At 42.1% G+C, this 15,784-nt stretch overlaps 1 pseudogene; it reads left to right on the top strand.

Moving 5' to 3' along the window:
• Positions 1-1,516: 1,516 nt before the first annotated feature.
• Positions 1,517-3,270, top strand: LOC128095411 (selenoprotein F-like; annotated as a pseudogene).
• Positions 3,271-15,784: the final 12,514 nt, after the last annotated feature.

The following is a 15,784-nucleotide window of genomic DNA, read 5'->3' as shown; positions in this document are numbered from 1 at the left end:
CAGTTTATCCATGAGGAGGGGATCAGTTACAAACATGAATGATTTCAGAGGAGGGGTTGTTTTACTGCTCTGTAATTTCTAGCTCTTGTAAACTCCTTGGAACGAGTTGATTTTATCTCAATTAAAAATGTAGTATCTAAAATAGTTGAAACCAAAGTCTCTGGATAACTATTGGACATATCAGGTAGTCATCTTCTAAGCCATTCCTTCAATACATATGTCGTGACCTGTTTAGAAATGACACAGGATTATTTACTTTTATATTGGTCCCTTATCTCTTTATATGAGACAGATGGTTACTGGGAAATGCAAAATTAGCCAATTGGAGATTTAATGGATAATAACATTGGAACTTTCATTCTCTCTGTCTGTTTGCCCCCCCTCCTCTCTCTCTCTCTCTGTGTGTGTGTGTGTGTGTGTGTGTGTGTGTGTGTGTGTGTGTGTGTGTGTGTGAGAGAGAGAGAGAGAGAGAGAGAGAGAGAGAGAAAGCTGGGGTGGAGATCAGAAGACAGCTTCCATATTGATCTTCTCTCACCTTGTTTGAGAAAGGGTCTCTTTGCTGTTTGAAATTGTAGAGTGTACTCCAGGCTAGTTGGCCTGCAAGATTCCAGAGATTATCCCATCTCTGCCTGCAACCCCCCCCCCCCCGCCCCCCCCCCCCCCCCGCCCCCGCCCCTCCACCCCCACCTCATCTCATTCTAGAAACACTGACATTGTGGGCTTCAGTCCACCCAGCTCACCATGGGCTCCAGGGATCAAAACTCTGGTCTTCACGCTTGAACAGCAAATGCTTTCCCTGCAGAGCCGTCTCTCCTGTCCAACAAGAAAACTGGAGTAAAGAACGACGTGAAAGAACAGTGGATGACTCTGACTGCGGCTGGGAGAGAGGGAGGTTATTCCCACGTGGTGGGTCCTGCGCGCCTCCACAGAAAGCAACCAGAGCGGCTGGAGACATGGCTTAATGGTTAAGGTCACTTGCTGCTCTCGCAGAGGACCCAGTTCGCTTCCCAGAACCCATATGTCCTGTGAGGGTGGGTAGAGGAGGGCTCACAGCTGCCTGTAACTCCAGCTGCAGGCATTCCGACAGCCCTTCTGAACACCCGCACTCAGGTGCACACCCCTATACACAGGCACACAGGCACACACATATTAAAGATAATTCTTAAAGGCAACTGAAAGTGATGAGAAACTGTAGGAAAGGATTTAAATCAACAGAGCTGTGTTGGGAGTACAAGGCTCAGGGTCTCAGCCAGTTTTCCTGACACTGTCCCGAGCTTTAGGTTTTAGACAGAGGAAGAAAGCGTTGGGCTGGGGGTGGGGGCATAATTAAGCCAGCTTGGTCAAGGTGTGGCAGGGTTGAGCATCATCTCAGTTCTGGTTTGGAAAGGTAGTTGGAAGAAATCATTGTTTTGTGGGGACAAACTGGTTTGCAAGAGACCTTTGCTCCAGCACAGGGGTGAGCAGTCTGCAAGGATTTGCTCTTCCTGAAATCCAAGGTGACTACAGTTTTAGGATAATGACTAGAGACGTTTGGGTACCTTTTGGATATCTGGGACAGGATCCTGTAAAAGGTAACATACCTCAGTCACTTTTATCTTTGTGCCTTTAGCCTGGAAGAGGTATGAGATAGGTAAGATATCGGCAGCTTGGACAGAGACTCCTGGAGTGATTGATGTGTCTATGTGCAGAGTTGAGCAAGAATCTGACCCAGTTTTATGACAAAGAAGAGAGATGCAAAATGAAGATAGGGATGCCCAGACTGTACCCAGCTTTTAGTCACCTGTGGGCCCAAATGAGTCAGTGCGCTTTAGCAAAAGCAGTTTCTAAGTAGTTGTTATTTTTACTTTTAAATTAGCAAGTGGGAGCCCATGGACTAATTGCTTAATTTCTGAGTTTGCTCTGAGTGTGATAGGAGACTTTCAAAAGCAAATTCTGCCCATTGTAATCACCCCCTCATATGTGTGTGTGTGTGTGTGTGTGTGTGTGTGTGTGTGTGTGTGTGTATGTGTGTGCATAAGCGCGCGCGCATGTGTTGTTCGTATGTCTGATAATTTATTTCTTGTGCCAATGTCATTAACTTGTTGAGGAGTACAGAGGTAATGTTACACGGTTGTGTGTGGGAGAAAGTCCTGTTCCAGGCCAGAGTCAAGTCTCCTGCTAATTACTATGCTGAAGTTAGCTGTTCAGATATACCCACCTGCTTAGTGTAAACTTTCTAAGTTTATCATGAAGGATGGTTTAGCTTCTCTGATTAGATTTCTGTGAGTCAAATTGTCTTGAAATGAGCTGCTGACTAGTGGGTGTTAAATTGCCAGGTGCCACATGGTCAAGAATGGGCTGTGAAAAGGAGGAACCCCTGTATTCTAGAATATTTTCCTCTGGACTATTAACACAGCATGTTTACCAATGCCTGGGACCATATTTCTTTCATGTATGTGGTATGCACATGTGTATGTGTGTTTGAAAATGCGTGTGCTCATGTGTATGGAAGCCAGAGGTTGATATATCATTCTTCACCTTAGGCACTGAGACAGGGTTTCTCGCTTGAACCCAGAACTCTCTGACTGAGTTTCTCTCTCTCGCCTTGGTTTGTTCCAGGGGTCTCATCTCTGCTTCCTGAGTGCTGGGATCAAGGCAGCTCTGCCTGTCTGGCATTTACATGAGTACTGGGGATCTGAATTCTGGTCTTCACATTTGCATGGGAAGTGCTTTTCCTGCTGAGCAATCTCACAGACCCAGGGTTATGTTTCTCAAAGTAAGGTTTATGGGCCATTTCCACTTGAACCCATAGATTTATAGCTGGAATTGTAGATATTCTAGATGGAGCGTATTAGCATCTTGGGTTAAAACTCAAAGATCGGTTTTCAAGTACCTCAAGACTGACAGGGGACCACAGGGATGGCGGCCGCGCAGGCTGGGTGGCTGGGTGGCTGCAGCCCGCTGTAGGGCTGCGCTTGCTGCTAGCGACTGCACTTCGAGCGGTCTCTGCTCTTGGGGCTGAGTTTTCATCAGAGGCATGCAGCGAGTTGGGTTTCCAGCAACTTGCTCTGCAGCCCTTGTGGCCTTCTTGGACAGTTTAACCTGCTTCAGCTGGATCCTGCTTGCAGAGGGTGCTATCAGGAAGAAGCTCAACTTGAAACCAAAAAGCTGTATGCAGGAGCTATCCTTGAAGTCTGTGGATAAAAACTGGGGAGGTCCCCTCAAGTCCAAGTATGTTCACGGTTCAGACCTTGTCCTAAAGCTTTTGGATGACAGCGGAAACATTGCTGAAGAACGACGCATCCTCAAGTGGAACACGACAGTGCAGAAGAGTTGTTGGAACGTGTCTAAACCTTGCTCAGTTGTTCTTTTCTTACCAAACGAACTATCAGAGCACCTAGAAAATGACTGAGTTTTGCATGCTTACATTGGTCAGTCTTTTTATGTATGTCATTAATCTTCTAATTAGAAGTTGAAGTAGTACCACAGCCTGTAACATGTAAGGAGCTGGGAAGCTTAACAAAACCCATTTCTTAGTCATTTCTATTCTTCTGAACTTGTTGATACCACTAATGAAATGCTTTGTAAGAGGCTTCTGGTTAATTATGCAAATACTAGCTTATGATAATTGATCCAGTTTTATAAACAACAGAATCTTAAATAAGGGAAGGTAATGAAGGAGATGCCTCCTTTGCTATGTGCTCTGTTGAAATTAATTGACAGAAAACTACAAGACAAGTAAGATATACTGAGCCTCACCAACATGCCTGCTCCTCAGAGCCCCTCACATCTTTTCTATTGGCTGGCTTTCTTTTTAGTAGAAGTATTTGTGCCACATAAAATTTTTGTAGTCTTATTATTACGGAACAGATTGGATATCTACAGTAAGTGTGTGATGCTGGGATTAGAGGCTGGTGGTGACAACACATTGATTTGTGTAGTTCTGAGAATGGAACCCAAAGCCTCACACATGCTGCACAAGCACTCTACCTACACAGACACACCTGCTGGCCTATTGTGTGTGTTTAATGGATTTTTACTTCTAGGCCTTAGATCCCGTCTAGGATACCACATCTGACTTCTTACTCCTGCCTTTTAGGAGCCTCTCAATTGTAATAATCTGCCTGCCTTTCCTCTGGGTTATTTTTTATTCATTTTGCTTCTTTATGACTTTGACAGTTTATTTTGTTATTCTATAGAATGCTCCTCATTGGCATCTGATTGATAGTTTTCTTGTGTTTGCAATGAGTTTGAGGAGGAAATATGTAAATGCAAAGTGCCACATGGCAAAGTGTACATATTGTTAACACGACATCCTGTTGCTGTCACCTTTGACCAGCTAGTGGAGGACACCCTGTCAGGTCTCACTGGACAACCCTTGCTGTGGATATCGCTGTGTATGCTGGGCAAAACCAAGAAAACTTCAGCTACAAACCTTCCTTTCTCTCCCAGGCTAAAGTCTTTAGAAGGAAATCACTGCCTGCAACCCATACCAATCTCCTTTATAAAGAGTAATTTTATTATAAAACAATAGTGATTTGTTCCAGGTTAATCACAGTCCAAGGTATGGTTTGGACCATAGAAGAGTTACTTAATCCATAATTAGATCATTTTAATCTTAACATAATTTGAAAATCAGTGTGACTCAAATACTTTATTTCATTTACTTTTACATTTAATTGACATGTCAAATTAAGACAGTGAATACAGTGAATTCAAAGATCACTTTCCCTTCTCAACAACCCTTCTGTTGTTCAGTCTAGGATTTAGATTTATTAGCTATGATATTTTTCACATTAACACATATACCCACATTTCCAGAGAGCTGACTTCAGAATGAGCAAAGGAAAATTTGTACGTACTAGAAAGTAGGACAGAACCACTACCGAGTAATAATGAGGAGATAAAGTTCCATGGAAACCAGAAAACTTTACCAAAAGCCTTTCCATAGCATTTGCCATCTGGGCATGAAGCTCCCAGAGTCCTAGGTCTTGGGAATGTAGTAAGAAAAAGGTCCATGTGTAGCTGGGGTGTCTTCTAGGAATCCCAGATTTCTTGATTCCTGGGAGCAGGCGCTATGCTTAGATCCTATAACATGCTGAGAAATACTAGTCAAAGCACATGCCTAGCATGTGCAAAGGTCTAGGGCTGGTTGTTCAGATCCCAGAGAGATGATAGATGGATGTCGAAGATTATCATTTAAGTGCTGGGTGATAGCTGAGGCCCGAGAATGGCATGCTGCGTCAACATGAGGACTACCCTTGAATAGAAATGAAAATGATTGCCAAGCAAAGTAATGAAGTGAAACAATGATGAACAAAGGGAGGAGTAAAATAGAGAGCACAGATCTAACAAGTCATCATAACAAAATGACAGAACTTGGAAGGGAAAGTATCGGCTCAGGACCCGCAGACCAAGTTCCCACCTCAGAGGAGGGACAGAGAGAGAGAACAGTGAATAAGAGACACAGGCAGGAGACAGAGGGCATGGGAGAAGGGGAAAGGAACAGGGGGAAGGGGGCAGGGGTATTTGTCCTGGAGGGAAAGGACTGCTTCTATATAGAGAAGAGACAGATGTGACACATAGGAAAATGGAGGTTTATAAAGGTAAAGTGGGAAACCCCATGTTAGATGAGGTGTTTAATTTTAATTGAGCATTTTAATTAGGCAAGCCAAAGTGGGCTTTTGATTTCTAGACTTCAATACTTTGATAACTGGACCTTGGTAGTCAGTCTCAGGAGGAAGAAGTGGCCAAGTAAAGGAATAGACCTAGCTAGGCTAGCTTCAGAAAGTAATCTGTTTTTAGCAGAGGGAATGGGAGAGAAGGGCAAGGCCTGCCAGAGCCACATTTTCCATGCCCAGGCTAGCTAGAGTTCCTTCAGAACTATTTACGTTTCATAAGAAACTGGAAACAAAATACTCTGCGATAAAGGGGAGTCATGAAGTAGAAGCTGGAAAGAATTTACAGATGCTAAAGGCCCTGCCCTTTTTAGTGAAGAAAGGAATGCTGATTAACTTGACTCTGCCAGTTTATTAGAAATCTAAGACTATATATGCTAAAAATAAAATCAGTTGCATAATTTCTACATTGGGAAAAGAAAGAAGGTTAAGAAATGGATCTGTCTAATGCTCGTTAGCAAAGAGAAACAAAAGCAGAGAATAAAATACTAAGAGGGAAGATAGCAATAATTATGAAAATGAATAAGGATTAAACTACCAGTTACTAACTTTTGTAACTACTGGTTACAGAAACCTCTAATGGCATTGAGAAGTAAAATACAGTTTATGTTGCTTCTGTACATAAACTTATACAGAATAATTAAAAACAGCATATACACTAGATTAACTATAAAAGTTGATATAACAGTATTAATAACACAGATCTTAATAGAACTCTTAGAGAAAACGAAGCACAACCTGACAATAGGAGAATGTATTAGATACAAATGCCCTTGGCAGAAATTCCTCCATCCATGGCGTCAGATGAAGGAGCTAGTTACTGTGATGATTCTTGAATATAGGAAATAGCACTCTCCCCTGCCCTATGGCCCAGGGCAGCTCCCAATGCCACTATGATGAACGAATATGGGAGGTGGGAAAGACGGAGGAGCGGAGTGGTACAAGTACAGCGGAAGTGGAACCGTGGCAGTTGTGACTGGTATGACAGAAGGCCAGAGGGGTCAGTGTGGTGGTGTGAAAGAAAATGGCCCCTATAGGGAGTTGCGCTATTAGGAGGTGTGGCTTTGTTGGACTAGGTGTGGCCTTGTTGGATGAAGTGTGTCACTGTGGGGGCAGGCTTTGAGGTCTCCTTTGCTCAAGCTATGCTCAGTGAGATACACAGTTGCTTCTGTTGCCTGCGGATCAAGATGTAAAACTCTCAGCTCCTTCTCCAGCACCATGTCTGCCTGCCTACCACCATGTTTCCTGCCATGATGATAATGGACTAAACCTTTGAACTGTAAGCCAGCCCCAATTAAATGTTTTCCTTTATAAGTGTTGCTGTGGTCAGGGTGTCTCTTCACAGCAATCGAGACCCCAAACTAAGACAGTTTTTTTGTTTTGAATTTTTTTTTTTTTTCTTTTCGGAAGCAGGGGTGCTTTACAAGGGTGGAGGGTAGATATGGAAGGACTGGGAATGAACAGGATTGGGTGTGCATAATGTGAAATTCCCAAAGAATCAGTAAAACATTATGTTTAAAAAAAGAGAAAAGAATATAGGACTCTCACTTTCCAGTGGTCCAGTCATCAGTTTGTGTGCTGCATACATCCCCGTGTTCAAGTGTGTCTTCTTACTCTTGAACTCATCACAAGTTCTTTCACCTTGGTCCTTCATTCATGTTTTTATCTACCCAGAGTCTCTGTTCCACACAGTTTTTCAAGTTGATTTTTTTGTTGTTGTTGTTTTTTGTTTTTCGAGACAGGGTTTCTCTGTGTAGCTTTGCGCCTTTCCTGGAACTCACTTGGTAGCCCAGGCTGGCCTCGAACTCACAGAGATCCGCCTGCCTCTGCCTCCCGAGTGCTGGGATTAAAGGCGTGCGCCACCACCGCCCGGCATGATTTTTTTTTTTTTTTTTAATTGTCGCAGGCTTAAGTTTCACTCCAGATTATATTCTTGGGTAATTGTCAAAGTGCCATGGACTGGATAGCACCTCGTTTCCCCTGTGGTAGCATTTGTAATCCTGTCTCTTTTCTCTCTCCTCCGCTAGATAGTGTGCTTCCCGGGATGGGGACTGTGCAGGGCTCCTCCTCGCAGCATTGTGACAGGCAGGCGGTTTGCTCTGGAAGCAATCCATCCCTGAAGGACTGAGTTGTATGAAAATGTTGTGTGCTCACAGATGGTGGGATTAATGCTACCAAGGGAAATGCCTTCAAAGAGGAAGTGACTGTTAAGGAAAAAAAAAAAAAAAAAACACGGAGAAGGAGAAAGAGTGATTTCCAGGCAGAAGGAATGTAAGATGGAATGGCATGGCATGGCAGGATAGCTTTTCCCTTCATCCTTTTATTAGTCTGTCGAGAATTTCATGCAGTGTATCATATTTACTCCTCCCCCGACTCCTCGTAGATCCACACTGCCCCCCCCCCCCCATTCTCTACCCACCCAATTTTGTGTCGTACTTTTCTTTTAAAAAACCCATCAAGCCGGGCGGTGGTGGCGCACGCCTTTAATCCCAGCACTCGGGAGGCAGAGGCAGGCGGATCTCTGTGAGTTCGAGGCCAGCCTGGGCTACCAAGTGAGTTCCAGGAAAAGGCGCAAAGCTACACAGAGAAACCCTGTCTCGAAAAACCAAAAAAAAAAAAAAAAACCCATCAAGCAGTTGGTGCTGCTTTTACATTCTTGGATGTGTGCCCTTTTGCTGGAGCATAGTCCTCCTGCCCTGAGTCCACACCCTCAAAGAAAGCTGGCTTTCCCTCTCCTAGCAGTTATCAATTGCCAATGACTCCTTAGCTAGGTAGGGACAGGAGCCATAAGCCTAAGCGACCCTTGACACACATGCTGCCATAATTGGGTTTCTCTCCTCTTTTCTTAGATATAGGCCTGGCTTAAGTCTCCATAGCACCAGAACCTCTTCCCACAGATACCAGAACCTCTTCTCAGATATCAGGTGGATGAACTGCAGTTAGGCAATTAGGCAGTTAGACAAGAGTAGATAGATAACCCTCAGAGCAACATTCCCTGCTGGCTAAACAGCCCATTACTAAGTCTCTTCCTGCTTGCAACCCCCATAATTAAGTCCCTTCTTGCTTGCTACCCCCTTTGCCTACCTATATATGCCTTGAAAGAAAAATAAAATTTTAGAGCTTGATCAGACGTCCTGTCTTGCTCTCATTCTTTGTGTCTCTTGTCCCTCTCATTCGCCGGCCCTCCCTTTAGGTCCCTGTTGAGGACCCCGCTGGCTGGGGCAGGTAGGGCTTTGTGCCTGCCACCCCCTTCACGCTGGGATTTTAACTGGTTTGACTTGTGCAGCTCCTGCGCATGTTGTCACAACTGCTGTGAGTCCATAGGTGCAACTGCCCTGCTATAGATGTAACTGTCCAGAAGACACTGTCTCCTTGGAGTCAGCCACCACCTCAGGCTCTTACAATCTTTCCACCTCCCTTCTGTGATGATCCCTGAGTCTTGGAAGCAGGAGATATGATAATAGAATTTCGATTTGGGCTTAGCATTCCAAAGTCTCCTGTTCTCTGCACCTTGTCAAGTTGTTGGTCTCTGTGTTGATTATCATACACTGCTAAAGGAAGCTTTTCTGATGAGGGTTGAGAGATCCACTACACTGTGGGTATAACGGTAAGTCATGATGGGGCATTTTGCTTGGTCAAACTTAGTGTAGCTAGAGTATATGTGGCAATGAAGAAGGGAAAAACGAAGCTTAAGGTAGAGACTTAGGATCGTCAGATGGGGGCTGAAATGCCCCATTCAGTGTAAACTTTAATCTACAGGCAAGGAATACCCTACATGTGTTTAAACACTGAGAGTACATTGGGGCTATTCATAGCATATTTTCAGTTTGTTCTCTTTATTTGTTTTTGCGACACTATCTTAGGTAGCCCACACTGGCATAGAACTCATACACAGCTAATGATGACTTTGAGCTCTTGATCCTTCTGCTTTCATTTTCCAAGTGCTGGGATTCAGATGTGTGCCTCAATTTATCCTTTCCATTAGGTGAGTGAACCTGATCAGTCGTACCTATTTTCTGGATACTTTTAGGCTTGCTGGTTCCAAGGCAGCACACCATCACTTGTATTGCTAGCTGAATGCTGTAGGTAGAGTTTTTCTGTGTCACAGCAGTCACTCCTAAATAACCACCCAGAGACTTAATATTAATTATAAATGCTAGGCCGGTAGCTTAGGCTTGTTTCCAACCAGCTCTTACAATTTAAATTAACCTATTTCTATTAATTTATGTGCTGCCCCGAGGAGGCTTGTTTATCTCATCTATAAACTTTCCATGTTGCTTCTTCCAAGTCTGGCTCAAGACTTCTCCAACTCTGCCCTCCTTCTTCCCAGCATTCTCTTAGTCTGGTTCCCCCACCTAACCTTATCCTGCCAATCAGCTTTTTATTAACAATGAGAGCAACACATCTTCACAGTGTATAGAAGGATTATTCCACAGCAGAACACATATGTGCTTTGCAGACTCCTTTTAGATGGACCATGAAGTAAACTTTTATGAGGCTAATGTTTATGCATGCATATGTGTATTTGTGCGTACAGTCATTGGGGGCCTCATTTGGGTTGCAGACCTTAATGAAATTCCCTTATTTCTATGCCTCAGTTTCAAACTTGGAAGGCAGGGATATAAACATTCTATTAGCCATTCCTCACAGACAGCTTAATTTACTTGGTGAGCTCCTAGCCAATCTGAACAAACTGTGTGGATGACATCTGAGAAAGGAGACCTGAACATGACCTCTGACCCCCACATGCATGTACATACATACACACATATCTACATTCACAAGTGAACCCATACATATTCGAACACAAGCTCATGTGTGTTGTGACTTGAACAGCTTAGGGATAGACCTAGCTGGGTGACAGGAAATGAGGGAGTGGCACACATACAGAAAAGCTGGGATCAAGTGGGCCACATGCTCTGATAGAGAAGGCAGTGGCTGGAACTTCAGCACATTATTTTATACATCGGAATCGAGGGGGTGAGTTTGTTGGATCCAGTTGAGCAAGGAGATGAGTTTAGCTAATGTTGTAGGAGGTCCCTAAAGGAAGCAGGCTCAGGCTGTAAACACTAGGGAGGGGGTAGCTGCAGTTGATACTTTCTGCACACACTGTCAACATCCACACACCACCAGGGGAAGACATTGCCATTCTCCTGAGCCTGACCTGGGGAAGGATTTGCCAGACTGACCTGCGGAATACTTTGCCATTCCCATGGGTCTAAGATATTGGGTTTGTGATATGGCCACACCCATGTCAACAATACACATTCACTTAGGACTTTACTTGTTCCCCAATGGTATACACACACACACACACACACACACACACACACACACACACACACACACACAATCAGAGTAAAATAAAATAGATATTTGAAAAAAATTTACAGGGTTGGGGATTTAGCTCAGTGGTAGAGCGCTTGCCTAGCGCAAGGCCCTGGGTTCGGTCCTCAGCTCTGGAAAAAAAAATTACATATGAAATGAAAAATTACTGTTACTGTTTTTTGATTTTTTGTTTTGTTTTGTTTTGTTTTTTGTTTTTTTGAGACAGTGTCATAACAGACTTGCCCAGAACTTGTAATCCTTTTGGCATAGCATGACCACATCACACTGACAGTTGTTTGTTTTTTTTGTTTTGTTTTAAGATTAAAAACAAGCTGGGTTGGGGATGTAGCTCACTTAGTATGCACAAGGCCCTAGATTTGATCCCCAACACCACATAAATACGGTATAGCGGCATGTTCATGTTCTCCCAGCACCCCTGGAAGTAGAGACATAGGAATCAGAAGTTCAAGGTCATCCTAGGCTATGTTCATGGCCACCCTGGGTTATATAAGACCCTGGATCAAAAACACAACCAACAAAACAAAAATAAGCAAAGTCAAAGCTCTAGCAAAGTAAACTAAAACTGACTCAAAATCAGGACTGAAAAATAAATATAACAGAAACCATAGGAATTACAAATGATTATTAAGATTTATCATATATGCTAACATATTGGTAAACCTAGAAAGAGTGGATGTATACAACATGTCAAAGTTGAGGAGAAGAATGAGAAAATCTCTGCTGACCAGTAAGCAGAAAGTGATTAAATAAGCAATAAAAAGTCTCCTAATAAAGACAAGCTTGGGGTCTGGTAGATTTACTGCTAAATTCTTTTAAATATGTTTAAAGAACTAAATCTTTTCAAACTAGACCCAAAATTTGAAAAGGAGAAAATTCTTCCAAAATCATTTCACAAGGCCAGCATTATTCCTGTCTGTTAAAACTGAGAAGGCTCAGCAGGTAAGGCATCACTGTGGTGCCTGATGACCTGAGTTTGATCTCCAGAAGCCATGTAGTGGAAGGAGAGAAACAATTCCTTCAAACTGCCCTCTGACCTCCACATGTACTCCACAACACATACAAGCCTCCCTCCTAAAATAAATGTAATAAAACAATTGAAAAAGTGTGAGGGAACTGAGCTTGGTAGCATATTGAAAAACCATTCGCCACTCGATCTGAGATTGATGCAAGATGAAAGGATTTTCAACACGTGATACATAATATTAGCATGATCAAATGATTATCGAATATATTAAGGAAAAACATTCGATAAAATGTATTATCCCTTCCTGTTAAAAGTTCAACTTGTTAGGTATAGAGAAAATATACTTCAACAAATTATAAGGCAATGTATGCCAGACCCATACTTACCATCATATTAAATAGGAGAAACTGAGGCTTTCCTCTATGATATGGAACATAACAAAGTTGCCACTTCAATGTTACATGGACTGAAAGTTACAGCTAGAGTCATTAGACAAGATAAATAAAGGGCATCAGATATGAAAGAAGGGTATCAAATTGCCCCTATTTGTAGATAACATGATCATGGATACAGAAAAACTTAGATTACACCAAAATCTGGTCAAATTAATAAATGGATTCAGTGGGTTGTTGAAAGGTGTGGGATACAAAGTCAGCACATAAAAATTGCTTCTTGAGGGTTGGAGAGAAAGTTCAGCAGTTCAGATAACTGTTTCAGGGGACTAGAGTTCCGTCAGTTCCCAGCACCAGCATCAGGTAGCTCACAATTGCTGCAACTTCAGTACCAGAGGATCCAACCTTTTTTGGGGGATTTTGGTGTATCTGTACTCACACAGATACTACATGGGCATTAAAAATAGATAAAATTAGAAATAATTTGTTATTGTTGTATATAGAAAAGCTATCTGAAGAGAAATCAGGAAATTAATCCTACTTAAAATAGGTATAAAAGTTTTTATTGAGAATAATGTAAGTAACGGGGTAAAAGACCACTACAATGAAAATTATAAAATAAGGCTCAAGGTGTAATTCCCTGGTAGAACTCTAGCATGCACAAGGCTCTGGGTCTGTATCTCTGCACAAAAACCAAACCAAACCCACAGAAACACTCAGGAAAGAGAAGAAGACATAAATAAATGAAAAGGTTTCTTTCTATGCTCTCAGATTAGAAGGATAAATATTATTAAAATGTCTGCACTGTCCAAAATGATCTACAGGTTTCCTGTAATCTTTACTGAATACCAATAACATTCTGTCTAGAAACAAACAAACAAACAAAAAAAGAAAAGCAATGCTAAAATTCATGTGACACAAAAGGACCCCCAACCCCTGCTGTGGATGATTGATTGATAAATAAAACACTGATTGGCCAGTAGCCAGGCAGGAAGTATAGGCTAGACTAGCAGAGAGGAGAATTGGGAGAACAGGAAGGCGGAGGGGGAGGAGACACCAGCCTGCCATCCAGGCAGCAGCATGTAATGGCAGCAGGTAAAGCCATAGAACACGTGGCGACACATAGATTAACAGAAATGGGTTAATTTAAGATATAAGAACAGCTAGCAAGAAGCCTGAGCCATTAGGCCATACAGTTTGTAAATAATGTAAGTCTCTGTGTGTTTGCTTGGGTCTGAGGGCCGCAGTAGCCGGGCAGGAACAGGATAATTTCAGCTACAACCCCCATTAGCAATCTTGAAGAAAATTAAAGCTGGAGGAATCACGCTATCTGACTTGAAAATGTACCATAGAGCTATGGGAGCACAGCCCAACAAGCAGGCGTAGTACTGACCTTTGCGGACTAACTCAAGGAACTGAGCACAGCAAACAGGCATCAGTCCATCCACTGATATGTGATCAGTTTTCAACAAAGATACCAAGACTTAAATCTGAAGTAAGGAAAGATGCTTCAACAAATGTTTCCAGGGAAAATTGGATCTGTACTTGTAAAAGGAAAGTAAAATAGATCCTAGAAGCTGAACTTCCCAGAAAAAACAAAAGTCATGCCTGTTAGAGTTTTTACAAGACCAAAGGAACTTTGTGGAAAGTTGCAATGTTGCAGACCAGAGCCAAATGATCTTAGGCTATTTTTGGTTCCCTTAAGAGCTATTCATTTTCACACCCTTGTCTGAACTAACATCCTAATGACTATGAAAACCTTTAAAAGCAGTTCTTTGAAGGCCACCAGCTTTCCACCAAGCCAAACACTAAGAATATGATCAGACATCTGAGACCCATGGCAGTTCCCCCAATCTTCTGTAACCTGCCTACTTGTAGTCCCCACCAATGCATTTGGTCAGGGCTATGAATGATGACTTACTTTGTTCGTAATGAATAAAATTTCTAGTTGATCTTTGCTAGAAGGTTGAGGAGCAATACGGCTAAGAAGATCTCACGTAACCATCTCGTGTTCCACAGTGGAACATGTCTTCTGGTGCAATCTAATCCAGTTCCTAAGCCACTGTCCTTCATATATGGCTTAAGAACAAATTAGCACTATTGTCCTTGAAGCAAGAACTCCATTTTGTATTGATAATCTCTACCTCTCAAAATATATATATATATATAAAATAAGTAAAGTGGATTGAAAATTTGCATGTAAGGTTTACAATAATAAAATTAGTAAAAAATGGAAAACATGATTTTTTAGGAAAGAACTCAAAAGCACAGGAAACAACAGCAAAAAAATGCACATATTGGGCTATGTTAAATAAAAAGTTTCTTTACAATAAGGAAAATAATCAACAGAATGAAGATATAACTTGTAGATTGGGAGAAAAATACTTACAAACTAAGTCCTTGGCAAGTAATTAATGTCTAGAATATAGGGAACTTAGTAACAAAAATGCCAAATAATGTAATTAAAAACACAGGCAAAGGACTTGAATAGATGTCAAATGAATACACAATAGCCAACAAGTTCAGGTAGAAAGCACATCATCCATATAAATTAAAACCACAACGAGAACCCCGTCATTTCACCTCAATTAGGACGGCAAATACAAAAGTCAGACCCCAAATAGTAAGTTCTGGCATAGGTGTGGAGAAATAGAAAGGTTTATTTATATGCTGTTGCTGGGAATGTAAATTGGTATGGCCATTATGGAGTTTCCTCAAACAATAGTAGACCTAGCATGTATCTAGCAGTCTCACTATGAGCATCCAACCAAAGGAAATGAAATCAGACGCCAAGGTATCTGAATGCCCATGTTTATTATAGCACTATTCACTATTGTAGCCAAGATAGAAATCAAGGTAGGTGTCCATCAATATATGAGTGGATAAAGAAAATATATTGCTGCCTGTAGCCAATAGAAAACTACTCAGCCGCAAAGGAATGATATTCTGTCTTTTGTACTGACATGGCTGAGTCTGGAAGACATATAAAATGATATAAACCAGATAGTAAAGACTGATACAGCCTGATCTCACTTCTGTGTCAAATTATACAGCTGTTTTCAGAGAAGTGTAGAGGGGTTACCCTAGGCTCAGAAGGCAGGAAGAAAAGACTATGAAAGGTAAGTCAATGGAGATAAAATTATAGCCAGGTAGGAGGAACAAGCATGAATGTTTTGTAGCCCAACAGGGTAAATACCACAGTTAATAATAGTGTGTTGTTTACTTTAAAGCAGCTAAGAGGATAAATGTGGCTTGTTCTAACACGAAGAAGTGATTAGCATTTGAGCCGGGTGTTGGTGGCACATGCCTTTAATCCCAGCACTTGGGAGGCAGAGGCAGGAGGATCTCTGGGAGTACGAGGCCAGCCTGGTCTACAGAGTGAGTTTCAGGACAGGCTCCAAAGCTACACAGAGAAACCCTGT

The sequence above is a fragment of the Peromyscus californicus genome, unplaced genomic scaffold (assembly GCF_007827085.1).
Source record: "Peromyscus californicus insignis strain IS unplaced genomic scaffold, ASM782708v3 Scaffold_4__1_contigs__length_199733344, whole genome shotgun sequence".
Lineage (NCBI taxonomy): Eukaryota > Metazoa > Chordata > Mammalia > Rodentia > Cricetidae > Peromyscus > Peromyscus californicus.
This window is presented reverse-complemented; position numbering and strand designations above follow the sequence as displayed.